Below are 14,899 nucleotides of genomic sequence, written 5' to 3' on the forward strand. Positions count from 1 at the left end.
CTTTAGAAAGATGTACTGGAGTGACTGGGGATCATCGCCAAAGATTGAACAAGCCAACATGGACGGTTCTGCCAGGAAAACTCTTGTTAGTTCCGGACTAACGTGGGTGAACTCGCTCGCTATGGATTACCAAAATAGATTGCTGTACTGGTGCGATGCGAGCCTTGATAAAATTGAGAGGGTGGACTTACAAGGAAATAATCGCGTGTTAATACTAGATTTATCATTGGATTCTATGCACCCATTTGGACTAGCTCTATTTGGCGATGCTCTCTTCTAGTCTGACTGGCATAATCAAAGCGTTCACAAGTACAACATGACAACTTCTCGAAATGAGGTCGTTTTTGGCGGAATGGGACAACCAATGGAACTATACATTTATGATCAAGCCAGAGACTTTTTTGGTTAGCATTACATTTTTTGTCAATTGATTTGATTTTCCAGAAACGCGGGTTGATCTCGGTCTCAGTCTACGCAACTGTAAAACTGATTTTTTTTTTTTTTTTCTGGCAATTTCATGGTGGCCTGAGTCCTAACCAGCCACTTACAGATGCGTAATAGAGACAACAAATTAAACTAACAATAGACATCATTAAAATTATGTACTGAACATAGATTACTCTGGCAACCACGAAGTCGCCAAAACAATTCTCTTCACTGTCTTTCATCATTTGCAAAGTCAACTCGATCAGTAATCACTTTATCCTGTAGTATAAATTTGTAAGAAGCTGGAGACAACCTTGTATACAAACAAATCGTAGGCTGACTGAATGTGGCAAGCAGTGCTAAAAAATAAAACAAACATTGCTCCACTTTGCCGCAAAAGCTGTTATTCCCTGAATCGTACTTTGACATGAATTGCACGATCTTAATTAGTTTTGCTTGTAACGCCCTAATCATAACTTGAAAAGAGGAACCTCCAACATCACCTCTTGTTTGATAATCCAGATTAAATTGTCTCTTAATTAATTACATATGCAATACAATATTAATTAACGAAATAACTCTTCCTCGCCTTAAAGGATCCACCAGTTGTTCGCAGTTGAATGGAGGATGCAGTAATCTATGTCTTCCAAATCCTCAAGGCCATCAATGCTTTTGTCCAGAGGGAGTACAGCTGAAGCCTGGTGATGCCTATACTTGCCAAGGAGGTAGTTACGACTTTGTTGTAACAGTTTTAAAAAGTTGGAATTCCGTTAATGTTTACTTATTTTCCAAGGAAAATATAAATAAGTATTCTATCGGTAAATTATCAGTTTCATGGAAACGAAAGAGAAGTTAGTATGCTCAGATTTTACAAGGGCAAAAATGGTAATACTCCATACCTAAGATGAGATTTTCTGAGTTTTTAAGAGCACTGTGTACGAGATTAACGAGAGAGTGTGAGAGAGCCTACGTTAGCGTAAATGGTTGATATTAGTAGGGTAAAGCAGCTGAAATTGGCTTCGTCTTGGCGCTAAAATAGGGACAGCGGGATGGGAGGTAGGGGTGGGGCGAGGGCTAGAGATACAGTCCACAACCATCATCTATTGTAATGCGCTTCAGATCATTGTATGTTAAAAAGCGCAATAAAAATTAAGAATAAATTGAATTAAATTAAATTTGCACCCCCCCCCCCCCAAAAAAAATCCCTCATTCGCGGGGTAAAGCAGCTGAAACTGTACTTAATGCCGTCTTTATCGTCTTCATTATAATATTGGCCTCATACTTGTAGAAGCGATCGGTTAGCTAGGAAACAACGATGGAGAGGGTTGGGGGCGAGAGCTACGGATATGGTCCACGATCATCCACTGTCATTTGCACGGACCCTAATAGCAACCAGCACCTTCAATGATTTAGACTTTATCATTTTGTTTATGACAGTAAATCGCTGTCCTCAGTTGGGTGCACCAGCCCACGGAAGCTTAGCGCCCTGTACCAATTTGCCAGGACACAGCTGTTACTTTTCCTGTGACAGTGGGTACAACCTAACTGGGTCAGCAACACGGACATGCAACAGCCATGGAGTATGGACTGGGACGCAGCCTCAGTGTAATGGTAAAATGCTAAAGCAACTCTTCTTTTAAGCGAAGTGACCAACCCTGTGTTTTTCAAGGTGACAAAAACAATGTTTATCCCCGCATAAAATCTTGGAAAGCATTTTTAACAGAATTGATATAAGTTTTAAAGAAACCACAGGACAGTTTTAAATGACAAAACATGTTAATTTCGGATGTGAAACATATTTTGCCATTAAAAGACTGACGTTTGCTCTCTTAGCTAGAATGCATCTATAACACTACCGGGAAAAAAAAAAAAAAACCTAAAAGGTTTTTTTAGATTTTTCGTATCTATCATTATGTCTACATTTATTTGCTACTGTTGGACATCTACTACTATGGAATTTACGTACTTGAGCCGAGTATTACGTCCACTGAACGTAAAGGGCCGCTCTCATGTGGCTTTGATAGCTCAGTTGGGAGAGCATTGCACCGGTATCGCAATGGGCGTGGGTTCGAATCCCGTTCAAAGCCTGAAATTTTTTCAGATCTCTTTTCCAGTAGTGTAATGGCCGCATTCGCATCTATCATCATGTCTTCATTTAAATATAATTCCTTTCGAAATGATAAGTGTTTCTATTACGTTTTAAGCTATCATCCATGCGCCTTTGAGCATCCCTCCAAGAACCATTCTGCTAACTGTTTCATGTGGCATTGCGATCGGATCAAATTGCGTATTTGGCTGTCAAAGTGGATATGGTAACAGCCAAGGAAATGCGACCAGAACGTGTTTGCAGAATGGGCAATGGAGTGGAATCCTATTAGCTGTACAGGTGCAAGTGAATCGTCTTTGAAGACCCCGTGACCGAGTGGTTTAGGGAGCTGGATTTGAAACCAGGAGACTCCTGGTTCAAATACTCCACCCTAGGCCTAGGGTGGAGTTCATAAGTGCAGTCACGGAGACATAATCACAGACAGACGAACAGAAAGACAGACAGACAGACAGAAAGACGGACGGACGGACGGACAGACAAACAGACAGACAGAGTTGCTATAATTTGCTAGATTTGCTATTTGCTATGTAGATATCCGGATTGACAAACTAGTTATAATTTTGTTTACAGCTGTCACGTGTCCAGCTTTAGCAATCCCGACCAATGGCATCAAAAATAACTGTACAGGCATAACAATAGAGTATTTCGACACAGTTTGTCAGTTTTCTTGTCATTCTGGATACACCGGAATGGGGTCGTCATCAAGACGATGTCTAGAAAACGGCACCTGGAGTGGCCAAGATTTTAATTGCACAGGTGAAAATAAAGTATACTGGTTTACCAAGTAGCTTCAAACCCATTATTTATAAGCACTACCATCCTCGTTCTTTTGTCGTTCTTGTTTGTTTTCATTACCTCATGTGGTTGCCTTCAGAGGGGCCCTTTAATTTGAGGGTCACCTTCAAATTAAAAAGAAAATATTAAACTATTAGTATCATTTTATATATTGTAAGAAATGACGTTGAGCACCAACCTCGGTATAGCTTGTAAGCTGACTCAATAACCCTATACTTAGGTAACATTATTACTCGGGCTTCCGTAGGAAAGCCCGAGTCGTAAAAATCAATGCAAGCGTTTTGGTCGCCAAAAGGCAGGTCATGGTGTCAGGCGTTCCATGCGTAGACCATGGAAAGTGGGGACGAGAAACGCGACATCGCTCGCTCTTCGTGACAGAACGCGGTGTTTTCGGAAGAAAGTTTTGGTGAGAATCGCGCCTTATACGTTTATCTCGCATACAAAGATGTCGATCGTTTTCGGAAAGGGTCGATCCATGAATTATATTGCTTGAAAGATGTAAGGAGGAGGAAAACGGTAATTATGCAGTTCGCAACAGCGGAGCGAAGATTCGATATATATATATATATATATCGAATCTTCAAATAACCAATGGTAAATGACGGGCAAAAAATCAAGGAAAACGCCAGTGGAAGTGGGTTTGACATCGAAAATGGGCAACTTCAAATTATCGAGTTCGAATAAGCGGGGTCCAACTGTATAAAGTTAGCTATATTATGCCATAGAAAATACAGTCAATCAGAATTCCTGACGGTATTACACCCAACTTTCCCATTGAACGCTGCACGTATATTAGATTGACTGTGTTAGCCACTTACTTTCTAAGGCATGGAATAAAATAATTAAAGACGCGTGCGTAAACTAAGAAAAAAGTTGCATAACTAGTATTTATGTATTAACTTTTGATCTGTTTAGTTATCACTTGTGGTCCACTCGTCCTTCCAACCGATAATGTTGTACATGTATCTCCATCTTCGTGTCTATCGAGCAGTCTCTATGGCCAGACATGCACATTCAATTGTCAAAGGCCTGGATATGTCCTTGAAGGAACATCTGCACGAGTATGTGGTAATGACGGGCAGTGGACTGGGTCGAACAATACGAGCTGTAGAGGTAAGATAGTGCGGCTTAACTTAATTTAGGAATGGTTTCTTTCACTTCCTTTTAAAAACTGACTATTCACGCATGTTTCTTAATTTGCAACAGACAAGAAACAATTTTACAGCCATGCACTACGAAGTAAGCGTTAAGTGACTTCGTCATCGTTAACGATCACGGATGTTCTTTAAAATCCATTTGCACGAAGCTCTCATGGTAAGAGCTTCGACTACACGCGACCCACCATATCGTGTTATGGAGGCTAGGTCTAGAGACCTTTTGGAATAGATATAAACAGATAAACTGAAAATAAAAAACGAGAATAATGCAATGATGACAAACTGAGCTTGTCCTGAGTTTGTCAAGTGCCTTTTTTATCGCTGATTTTAAAAAGTGAGCAGAAGTAGTTTTCAATTTCGGTGTTGGTATTTGCTTCAAATCTTACCGAAGTTTCAGCCACCCTTAATCCTTTTGCCATCATGCCGTTTTCCTGTCAAAGTAACTCTGTCCTCCCATTTGAATGTTGTTTGTTTGTGGCTTTTTTTCCTGTATTTTTTATTTTTACTTTTGCAACATAAAAAGGACTTTAAGTGGCGGTGCATGCTCATGTATCGTATTTTATCATACACTGTATGTCCAGAGGTCTGCTATAAGATTCCCTCATTATCTTGACATAAAAGAAGATAATAAAACGTGGGAAAGCAAAAAACAAAAAACGCGCATTAATACGATTGTTAAAGTTAAAAATTGTTAATTATGCCTGTCGTTAGCTATGATTAAATAGGACGATGTATAACTGATGATAATAATAATAATAATAATAATAATAATGATAAGTAATAGTAATTAATAATGGTAATAGGACTGAGTGGAGTCCAACTCGGTCTGTAATCATACGACTGATTAACAAAATGGGACGACCGAGTATGATTACAGACTGAATTGGACGGCACGATGTCCTGTTACCAATAAATCATAACCATTACAATTTCCCACAATTTGAAAAATAGTTTCTAAAAGTCATTTTTAAATATCATAATTAAGAATTTAGGAATAGCTTGCAAAATGGCTGCCAAGTTTCTTTCAAACAGTGACTAAACCTCCACAATTTTACAAAGTCAGTCTCTTGAATTTGTCACTATAGTGACTGTAATCAAGGTTGTGATTGGTGGATTTAGTGGAGAGAACTTAAAATGATTGGCTCATGTAACTGTCCGATTACAGGTGTCTGATTACAGCCAACTGTCCGATTACACTGTCCCATTACAGCTTTGCAGATAAATTAGAGCAAAATACACCAGTTTATGCACCAATCACGTTTGAGGAAATTGTAATTATTATGATTATAATAGTAATAATAATTAAACATTAGTTCAAGCAAGCTGCTTTCTCGACAGATATCCAAGCTCCTAGCATTACATGTCCACCTCATATGGACAATATTCCAACAGAGCCTGGCCAATCATATGCAAATGTAAAGTGGCAGTTACCAGTCCCCACTGACAACTCTAAGGAGCCCCCAACTCTCAATGGTTTACGGCCTCCGCAAAAGCTAGGTGTTGGTAAAAAGCAAATTACATACAAAGTCACCGACTCGTCTGGTCTGAGTAGAAGCTGCATATTTTTTATTCACGTCAAAGGTACACATTACATTCATCTTAAAGGAGTCAAATCGTACAAATTTATACATTACGGATACTTAGTTGTTCACCAAATTACTTCGTCAATATGAAGTTATTCTGTTTAAATCGCGTTGAGTTTTAGTGAGGTTGAATGTTTACTTTGTCAGGAGCGTGACACAAGGAGAAATTCTGAGTTCCAGACAAAATTCAAACCCATGTTTGACCTCGTACATAGAGTGAAACTCATGACTACCAAGGCCGTTTCTCAGGTTCAGATCACAGTGTAGCACGCTCCCTGGAACCGCTTGTATCAGCAACACTAAAAGAATCATGGATATAACAAATGGTCAAAGTTATTAAATGATCCAGATAAAACGTCCATTATGTAACAAGCATATAAAAAAAGAACAAAAGTGTTTTTTTCATTTAACATAAAACAGATCTTGAGCCCCCGGAGATTGCAAACTGTCCTGATGGTATCTACGAGACGACTGAAGAAAAATGGACAAAGATCTTTTTTCCTGGAGTCACTGTCACAGATAATGTTGGCGTTCACTTATTTACAACAAGCAGACAAAATGGAAGCAAGTTCACATGGGGAGAGCATAACGTGACTTACACTGCATCAGACATAGCGGGAAATACTGCCAAATGTCATTTCCAAATAATCATTGTGGGTATGTAAAGCCATCTTTGAGGGTTTCCAAAAGTATTTTGGGATTTGAAGACATAACAAGACAATTTTGAAGTCCGAAAACGTCAAGGAACTGTTCACATAGATTGCTATATTTCTCGTCAGGTTCTAGACTGCATGAATCAAGACATACATTTTCGACGAAAACAAAAGCATTTCGAACATCTCCCAAAGTGACAAGTAGAGAAAAAACAGTAACAAATGTGAATAGTTTATGCATCAAAACAACTGTCATTAGGTCTTGCTTATTGTCTTCAAGTTGTTATCCTGGACAATTAAGACAGTGGCTTACATTTCACTAAGTTTTCCCTAATTCATACGTCACAATTTAGTTGTGTTGAATGTAATTCCAGAGCCTCCAGATGCACTGGAATGGTCTTGAACCTAGTGCCCACTCAAACGGGGGAAAGAACACGACACTGTACCATATGGTTTACTGCAACACGGTCAAATTACTAAATACCTAGAAGATTTATGTCACTGTTATGTGGCTTAATACAAATTGCTATTAAGTAATAGCCCTATTCACAGTTACTGTTTTCTCATTTGCATTTCAATGTAATCCAGCGTGGATCCGAGGCAATTTCGGGCTGAAACGACAAAATAGCCCGAAATTGTCTCACATACATACTAGCTTATATTGTAATGCAAATGAGAAAAGTTGACTGTGAAAAGGGCTATTGTGAAGTGAAAATTAGTTCTAGCAAGGAAAGGTAAAGTCTGCATAGAGCCAACTGGCCCATCCAAGACCTATGATTAATCAATGTTATCACTGAGGATTTTTTTTCTTTTTTCTCTGTGAAAAGCGAAACCGTGTGACGATTTACGAACACCGCAGAATGGAGCTAAGACATGCGACAAGTGGCTAGACGGCGGGACGTTTTGCACCCTGCACTGCAATGTGGGATATGATTTTGCTCTCAAACCACTTGAGATCTATTTCTGTGATGCTTCAGGGAACTGGAATCGGGGAGACAAAGTGCCAGACTGCTCTAGTAAGACTACGTATCGAAACTCCATGACTTGCTGGGGAAAAATATCGCACAGTATTCGTAGAAATCTGATCTACAAAACAAAGAAGGTCATTTTTTCAGACCATAATGCAAAAGAAACTGCGTGCGCTATTCGAGAGCCCATTAAACGGTCAAGTTTGTTTGAGTTCAACCAATGCATTATTCTGATAGAAAGTTCATAGAAGGAATTTCTTTTCCTAGACAACACAATCTAAGTGGTAAAAAAGCTATTGGTGACATCAAAATTTGAATTGAACTATAAATTCATTCGAATTATTGGGACCAGGTGGGAAAGAGAACTAGGGAAAAAAAAATAAAAAAGCTTTAAATCTAACGATGAATTTTCACTAATAAACCGTTGAAATCTTAGGTGCGACTGAAAAGTTAATTTTTCCGGTTACCTCATGCAAAACTCTGGCATGGAATATCTCATAAGCAACAAAATTAGGTTACAAGCCTCCCGGCAAAAATTGTCTTTATTGGTGATTGCTCAGCTTCACGCTCGTAAGCTTATGTCTTTAATGGCACATCGAAAAAAAATTCACAATTCGGACTAATTGACCGAGTGTTTCAACTTTCTAAGTACAGGAAGATCGTCGTGCAAAATCAAAGAAACCGGAAATCTCCTTCCTTTTCTTTTGCAGCCGTCAATGGTTTTGTCCGTTTGTCAGGTATTAACAAGATAATTTATTTATGATTTATCATCTAGAATCACGCCAAGCAGAAACTTTGCTTGCTTTAGCGTATCATTATCTAGCTGACCAGTGTACGGAAGAGATGCACGCCAGTATCGCCAGTAACTTCATCGCGCTTTATACGCTGTACTTGGGTACTGTTGGAGATTGTGACGGAAATGAGCAATGCACGATTGAGAACGTCGATGTAGAATGCGGAGAACAGAGTGGAACTCTTCGCAGAAGGGACATAGCTGATAGCGAACAGGCTTCTAAAGCTCCTCTCACTGTGAAATTTGCTGTCAAAGTCCCACTGCCAAGGAACACCTCCATGACTGGTCTGAACCTAACAACTCAACAGATATCAAGTAACATTCTAGCATCCCTGAATGAAACAGACCTGACTTTGAACATCAGTGGAGTTGTGTTGGAATATGACCAATCAAAACCACCGGTGGTACGGATAGTTGGCCTAGTCTGTGGCAAAGGGCAAGTTCTAACAGGAACAAAATGTGGTAAGAACTGATTATAAACAAGCAAGATCCTTGATTGGTTTTATTCGATTGTGTTATTAGACAAGACACGAAATTTATTAACTATTAGATCTTGTTGCACAGGGAAAATCTAAAAGCAACAGTGTCGTACACCGAGGTTTTTTTTTTAAATTCATTAGGGAGATGTTTTTGGCTTTGTAGTCCGCATGCGCCTTCTTTTGCACTTTCAGTTCTTTGACTCCAAAAGTCATTTAAAAAAAAAAAAAAAAAAAAAAAAAACACTAGCTAAATTATCAGATGTTTTCAATGATGTCTCGCACTATTCAGCGTCGTTCTTTTGAGTGACTTGCTCGATATATTTGTTTAATTTTCCTTTCCAGCATTGTAAATCAAAACAAACCATTCTAAATGTTTTAACGACCAAAACTGTATATCTACGTGTGGCTTGAATCAGATTATGAAATTCATCTTGATTTCCTAATTTTTACTTTCTACTTTTATTTGTTTTTTTTCTATTATTCAATTGTCCCCTTGGATACTTCTTCAACAATGCTGGTTGCCAGGCATGCGCAGAGGACCACTACCAGGATCAAGAGGCCCAAAATGAATGCGTTTCGTGTCCATCCGGGACATCAACCTTTGGACAAACGGGATCAAAAGCGATCAACGACTGTCAAGGTCAGCTAAAATTGTTCGGTTGTAGACTTGTTAGTTGGTTCGTTTCGGTTTTCGCCTCTCTGCTTGTTGGTTGTTTCTTTCGTTGGTTGTTTCTTTTGATGGATTGTTCTTCTGTTTGTCATGTATGTTTGCCTGTTGGTCAGTTAGTTGTTGGTTTGTCCGTTTGCGTGCATGTCCTTTTTCGGTTTTCTTGCATGGAATACATTTAAGCTATATTTCAAGACAGCATCTTTCAGTTTGGTCATATATTCTTCCATTAACCTTCTATAGTCTTCCATAGCCAGTTTCGATCAGCCTGGTAGATTTTTTTTTTAAATTTTAGGGGGTAAGATACGCATGCACGCACCTTCCGTGTTCTCTCGTCTACCATAGCCCCATACTTCTTAATCTCCTTTATCCGCTTTTGAATTTGCCGATAATGTGGGTTTTGCATTTTTCTAGAAATTCCAAGCCCGTCCAGGACTGGAGAACAACGCATGCCCGCAAAGATTCTTTACCCAGTCATAGCTTTGGGATCTGTCCTAGTTATTGCAGTAATCTTTGTCGCCATCTTCTGTCTGCGGAAACGCCGTCTGTAAGTTTTTTTTTAGTACATGATAGAATAGTTAATAAATCGAGCGCATTTTCGCGTTAATAAATCGAGCGCACACTCTTTTGGACTACATTAAATCACCTCGAGTCAGCTGTCGCAAAAAATAGTCACTAGGAAACCACTTTTGAGTCTTTAATTCGACGGAGCTCAAACTTTGCAACAGAGTAGACAATTCAGATTCAAACAAACGTGTAGTTTGTTTTGTTTTGTTTTGTTATTTTTTAACATTTTTTAGTGGGAAAATAACGTCATCAAACGAAGAGCAACATTTTATTTTCACTTTCTGACTAGACTAATGATCGGTTTCAAAAGGGTATGTTGCGTCTGGATTCAAATGTCAAAAAAAAATGGTTTAAGCGCAGTTCAACGGTTGGACGTACATGCTAACTCATAGCTCTACCTTAATAAAAGGGAGAAGGGGGAAGGTTGATTGAGCCCCTTCCCTGGGTTTTTCGTTCTGTTAAGGCACGGTGAAATAAATTACATTGATTGAATAGCCCTGAGCTTCCTCTACGAGTTGATGCTATTTTTGTTAGTTATGACGTCATTTGACCCACCATCTTGAATCCGCCATTTTGGATTTTACTATTTACTTTAAAAGACAAGAAATAACGGAAATTAATACAAAATCAAGCCAGATGCCTATGTGAAGAGTACTGAAGAGCACTGGCAAAAATACATAATTATGTCAAAAAAGTTGATTTTGGCGAGACCCATGTGAAATTTGCGATTGCAATTGCAAAGACAAAATTGATGGACGCACAATTATAATTGACCTATCACAATTTCCGTGTAAGATGAGTGAACAGCTACTGACAGTTTCACTTTCTTAGAGTAAATCTTCTTTTGAAAACTTTGGAAAAAACAAACTTATGATGCTAGCCCCCTTCCTTGTACATGCGGGTATTGCATGTTGAAATTTTCCAAAATTCTAAAAATAGTAACAACAATGGCGGAAAATTCAAAATTCAAGTACTCATTATTATCTGTATCGTTATTGTCGTTATTGTCATTTTCGGCGGACACAAGCGGCAGCCGAAAAGAGGTCTGCGTTCGCAGGCTAGATGAAGCTATTTCCCCGCCAAAATGTGAACATTTCATTTAGTTCCAATAAATTTGCATGTGTGGAGGCCAGGTGATTGAAAACGTTCTATATATGAATGGCTTATTTACATTATGATTTTTACTTTAAAAATTATCCTATTCCGAAAACTCAGCAATTGTTGTTGTTGTTGTTGTTGTTTTTTAACTCGCCAAAGATCAATGTCTGTTTGTTTTGTTTTTTTTTTAAATTATATTTGCAGTGGTAGCAGACAACCGACCTCCAATGCCGGAACACAGAACTACGGCACGGAGGGGAACGTGGGACATGACAATTCGGCATATGTTCAAACAGACAACGAACCAGAATATATGGAAATTGACACAGTACAACGGCCAGTACAACAGCCCGATGTTGGTTTTCGTAACCCCCATTTTGACCCTGGGGATCATTATCAATCCCTGGATAATGCAAACGGGAGACCTGATAATGTCTACGGAAGAATTAACGTAAAAAGCAAGCACAGTCAGTCAGAAGTGTAGATTTCACATTGGGTATAGTTTTCTAGGAACTGCACTTTTACCAGAAGAACATAGAACTAACTAGCTAGAAATTGTATTCCAAGCTGAATATACCAATTTATCATACGTGGTGCAGGTGAAAGTAATGTTAACCCTCGGGTGTATACGTAATATCTTACGCCCACGATGGATCGATATGGGGGCTTAAGTGATCCACACAACCTCATCCTCTCCTTTCCCACGTCGTTGTGTCTTTGCTGTTAGAAGTGGATACACCCGAAAGTATTATACCTTAAGTGAATTGGATTTGGTTTGATTTACAAGAGAGAGGTTTCGATTTTACAGTTGGGTCTGTGTAAAGCGTTTTATCTAAGAGGAAGAAAACAGGATGTTGAGCTGGAAACATGGAGGAATGAAAAGTATTGCCCGTTTCAACGTGCGCACTAAAGCTTAGGGTGTTGATCCACGAGTAATATCTCTCGGTAATTGGTCATCAGCTATCGTATTCTCATAACCGAAAGCTTGACTTTAAATTTGTTGTAACAATTTAAGAAAAAATGAGACTTTGATGGCAGTAAAATTTTATAGATACAATTTCGGTGTCCCGTTATGTAAGATCATAGAGCCGACACCTATTGCAGTATTGTTAGTAATAAAATGTTCCGTAATCATCTTACATGTTAACAGTGCAATATAAATTTCAAAAATCAGTGGAGGCTTAGATCTACATAATGTTGAGGATGTAAAGTAGCACTTCGTAGTTTATCCTTGCATATCAATAAATTGCACGTTGTTTAGTCTGAAAACTGTGTCCTGTTTTGCGATTTCCCGCCTTATTTGCCCGTCTTTCTTGTATTCTTCGGAAAACGCTGGCTCCAAACCTAATAGTTTGAGCGAATTCAGTTCCCATTTTGGTATTTAACTGAGTCAATCATTAACAAGACTCATTCAATTCATTCTTCGGAGGTTTCTTTTTGCACTCTCCTACATTTCTTGTGCATCACGGAATACACACCCCTGTTCAACGTGTTACACGCGCACAAAAAAGATCAAACCAAGCGCGGAATCCATCCAAGGAACACACGGTGTAGTAGAAGTACAATTAACGTGGGGAAACCCACAGGGGATGGACGGAGAAACTAGAAGGGTCCACCCGCTCTTTCCTAACACTCTGCGCTATCTTTCGGCTCGCCTTCTTAGCGTTTCCAGGGTAGTTCACGTGTTAGTACTAATGCTAAGGATAGCATTTGGAGAAGGCCTGGGATGAGCGGACCAGGGAATTCAGGGTTTCATCACTTGCTAAAAAATTTCGGGCAATTTTAATTTCAGACATCCGAAATTCTTAAGAGTACGTTTCTGTAAAAATCAAAGAATATTGCCACGGCAAAAAACTACATTGTGCTGATACTTTGCCAGTTTAAAGGCCCAGGTGAATAACTGAAGGAAATTAAGTTATTTTTCAGTAATATCCAATATCAGAGCAGAAATTCACGATAAACGGTCATCGTACCGAAAGCTCACACAGAAGAGCCGAAATTTCTCGCTACACAGAGATTTACATCGCTGTGAAACGTTCTCAACTTTAAATGTTTACATTGATTTTTTTTCTTAATCAAGATATAGTGATTATTTTAATTTCTTGTGTTTTTCGAGCGAACTGAGCCCGGATTAAGTAGACTTGAAACAAACTAAAAAATTATGAAAATTCAGTGGGGAAGAGAACTGACCGGTAGTACCTCAACTCGCCTGATAATCTTCCAAAGACAGTTAAGTCAATGAATTTTAGATCCACAGTTTCATTTTGGTGGGATCTACTAGAAATTTTGCATGAACGCCGAGCAAAATTCGAGAAAATTGCAATTCAGCCTCTTTGAAATTTTACTATGTAATGCAACACGCCAAAATGGGTGAAAGAAAATGCTCGCTTGAGACAGCTCAATAAGAGTTTATTTATTCTTTCTTTCAGCTCCATTATTTACAATCTGGTAATTATCTATCCGACAAGAGTTGAAAAAAAAAAAAAAAAAAAAACACCACACCTAATCGCATGCACTCTTGCTCTCGCTGCCTGGTGTCACGGTCGAGCGAATTTTCAAGGCAACACAAATTTTTATCCATTTTTTCACTGGTAAAAATGAGTGTTTTAATATTATGTTTTAATAATGGCATCTTCGTTGTTGGTGTGCGAAACCTTGCATTTATAAGAGAGAATTGCCCAGTTAACCAGCTTAACAAAGTAAATTAAGGAGACCCCAGTGGTATGTACATATTGACAAGAGGAAAATCAATTTTATTAGAGATTAGAAGCCTTAAGCCGTCGTTAGCCGGTAGGCCACGGAAAGTTAATGTAGTATGGCAGAGGACGAATGAAGGTCTTCCCATGCTCCTTTGCGTTGTTTAATTTTACAATGTGGCGCTTGAATTTGAGAACATGCTGCAAATTTTGAGGTTTTTCGAATTCGATTGTAGTGCACCACCATACATACATATATATATATACATACTAACTGCAGACAGTACTGTTTCGGCCTTCTGGGCCTCATCAGTGCAGTGCTGAAGACTGGGATTGAGGCTAAGCTTAAAAAGCCGCCCCAAACACTACACATGTGGTAGTATCTAAGCCATTACCAGAGTGCTCAAACTAGCGAGCTAGTGAGCATGCGTAATTGCAACAGTAACGACTCATCCCAGTAGAGTGCTCAAACTGGACATGAAAGCAGAGCTTTGTTTTTTTATATTTAAGGTGGACAGCCAAGCTCCCCGAAGGGCAGTGCAATGCTTGCTGGCCTACAAGCTCATCCATCATAGTGGCTGGGAGTGCAAAGCCATCTAGATGCCAGTTCGCCAACTTCGCCGGGGAATCGAACCCCGCCTACCTCGGTCAGAAATTGAACACACTTCAACAGACACGGGCTTTACACATCAAAGACGATCACGGGACAGACGTAACGACAAACATAACAAGACAAAAACAGAACTGATACAAGCCTCTGTGCAGTACACCAATAAAGGAGACCCAGCACAAGAGGACACAAAAACAAAGAACGTTCAAATTAGGAGCATATAGCTACTGCCCAGATTCGAGCAGACAAAAGACAACTGTCTAGATTCAGACAGACAAAAGACCCACGACCAGATTAAGA

General features: G+C 39.1%; 1 pseudogene across 1 annotated transcript in view; it reads left to right on the forward strand.

The window, feature by feature from the left end:
* Window positions 1–12,562, forward strand: part of LOC110063395 (low-density lipoprotein receptor-related protein 2-like) — a 58,031-nt pseudogene extending 45,469 nt beyond the window's left edge. The window contains exons 22-33 of the transcript XR_016204428.1: window positions 7–404; window positions 1,023–1,151; window positions 1,864–2,037; window positions 3,104–3,289; window positions 4,244–4,441; window positions 5,824–6,066; window positions 6,489–6,725; window positions 7,549–7,737; window positions 8,465–8,944; window positions 9,443–9,601; window positions 10,043–10,175; window positions 11,498–12,562. The product of XR_016204428.1 is annotated as a low-density lipoprotein receptor-related protein 2-like (transcript). The remainder of the gene's footprint in view (window positions 1–6; window positions 405–1,022; window positions 1,152–1,863; window positions 2,038–3,103; window positions 3,290–4,243; window positions 4,442–5,823; window positions 6,067–6,488; window positions 6,726–7,548; window positions 7,738–8,464; window positions 8,945–9,442; window positions 9,602–10,042; window positions 10,176–11,497) is intronic.
* The last annotated feature ends 2,337 nt before the right edge of the window (window positions 12,563–14,899 follow it).

This window comes from Orbicella faveolata, unplaced genomic scaffold (genome assembly GCF_042242905.1).
Source record: "Orbicella faveolata isolate gen_17 unplaced genomic scaffold, um_ofav_v1 contig_48, whole genome shotgun sequence".
In the NCBI taxonomy this organism is placed as follows: Eukaryota; Metazoa; Cnidaria; class Anthozoa; order Scleractinia; family Merulinidae; genus Orbicella; species Orbicella faveolata.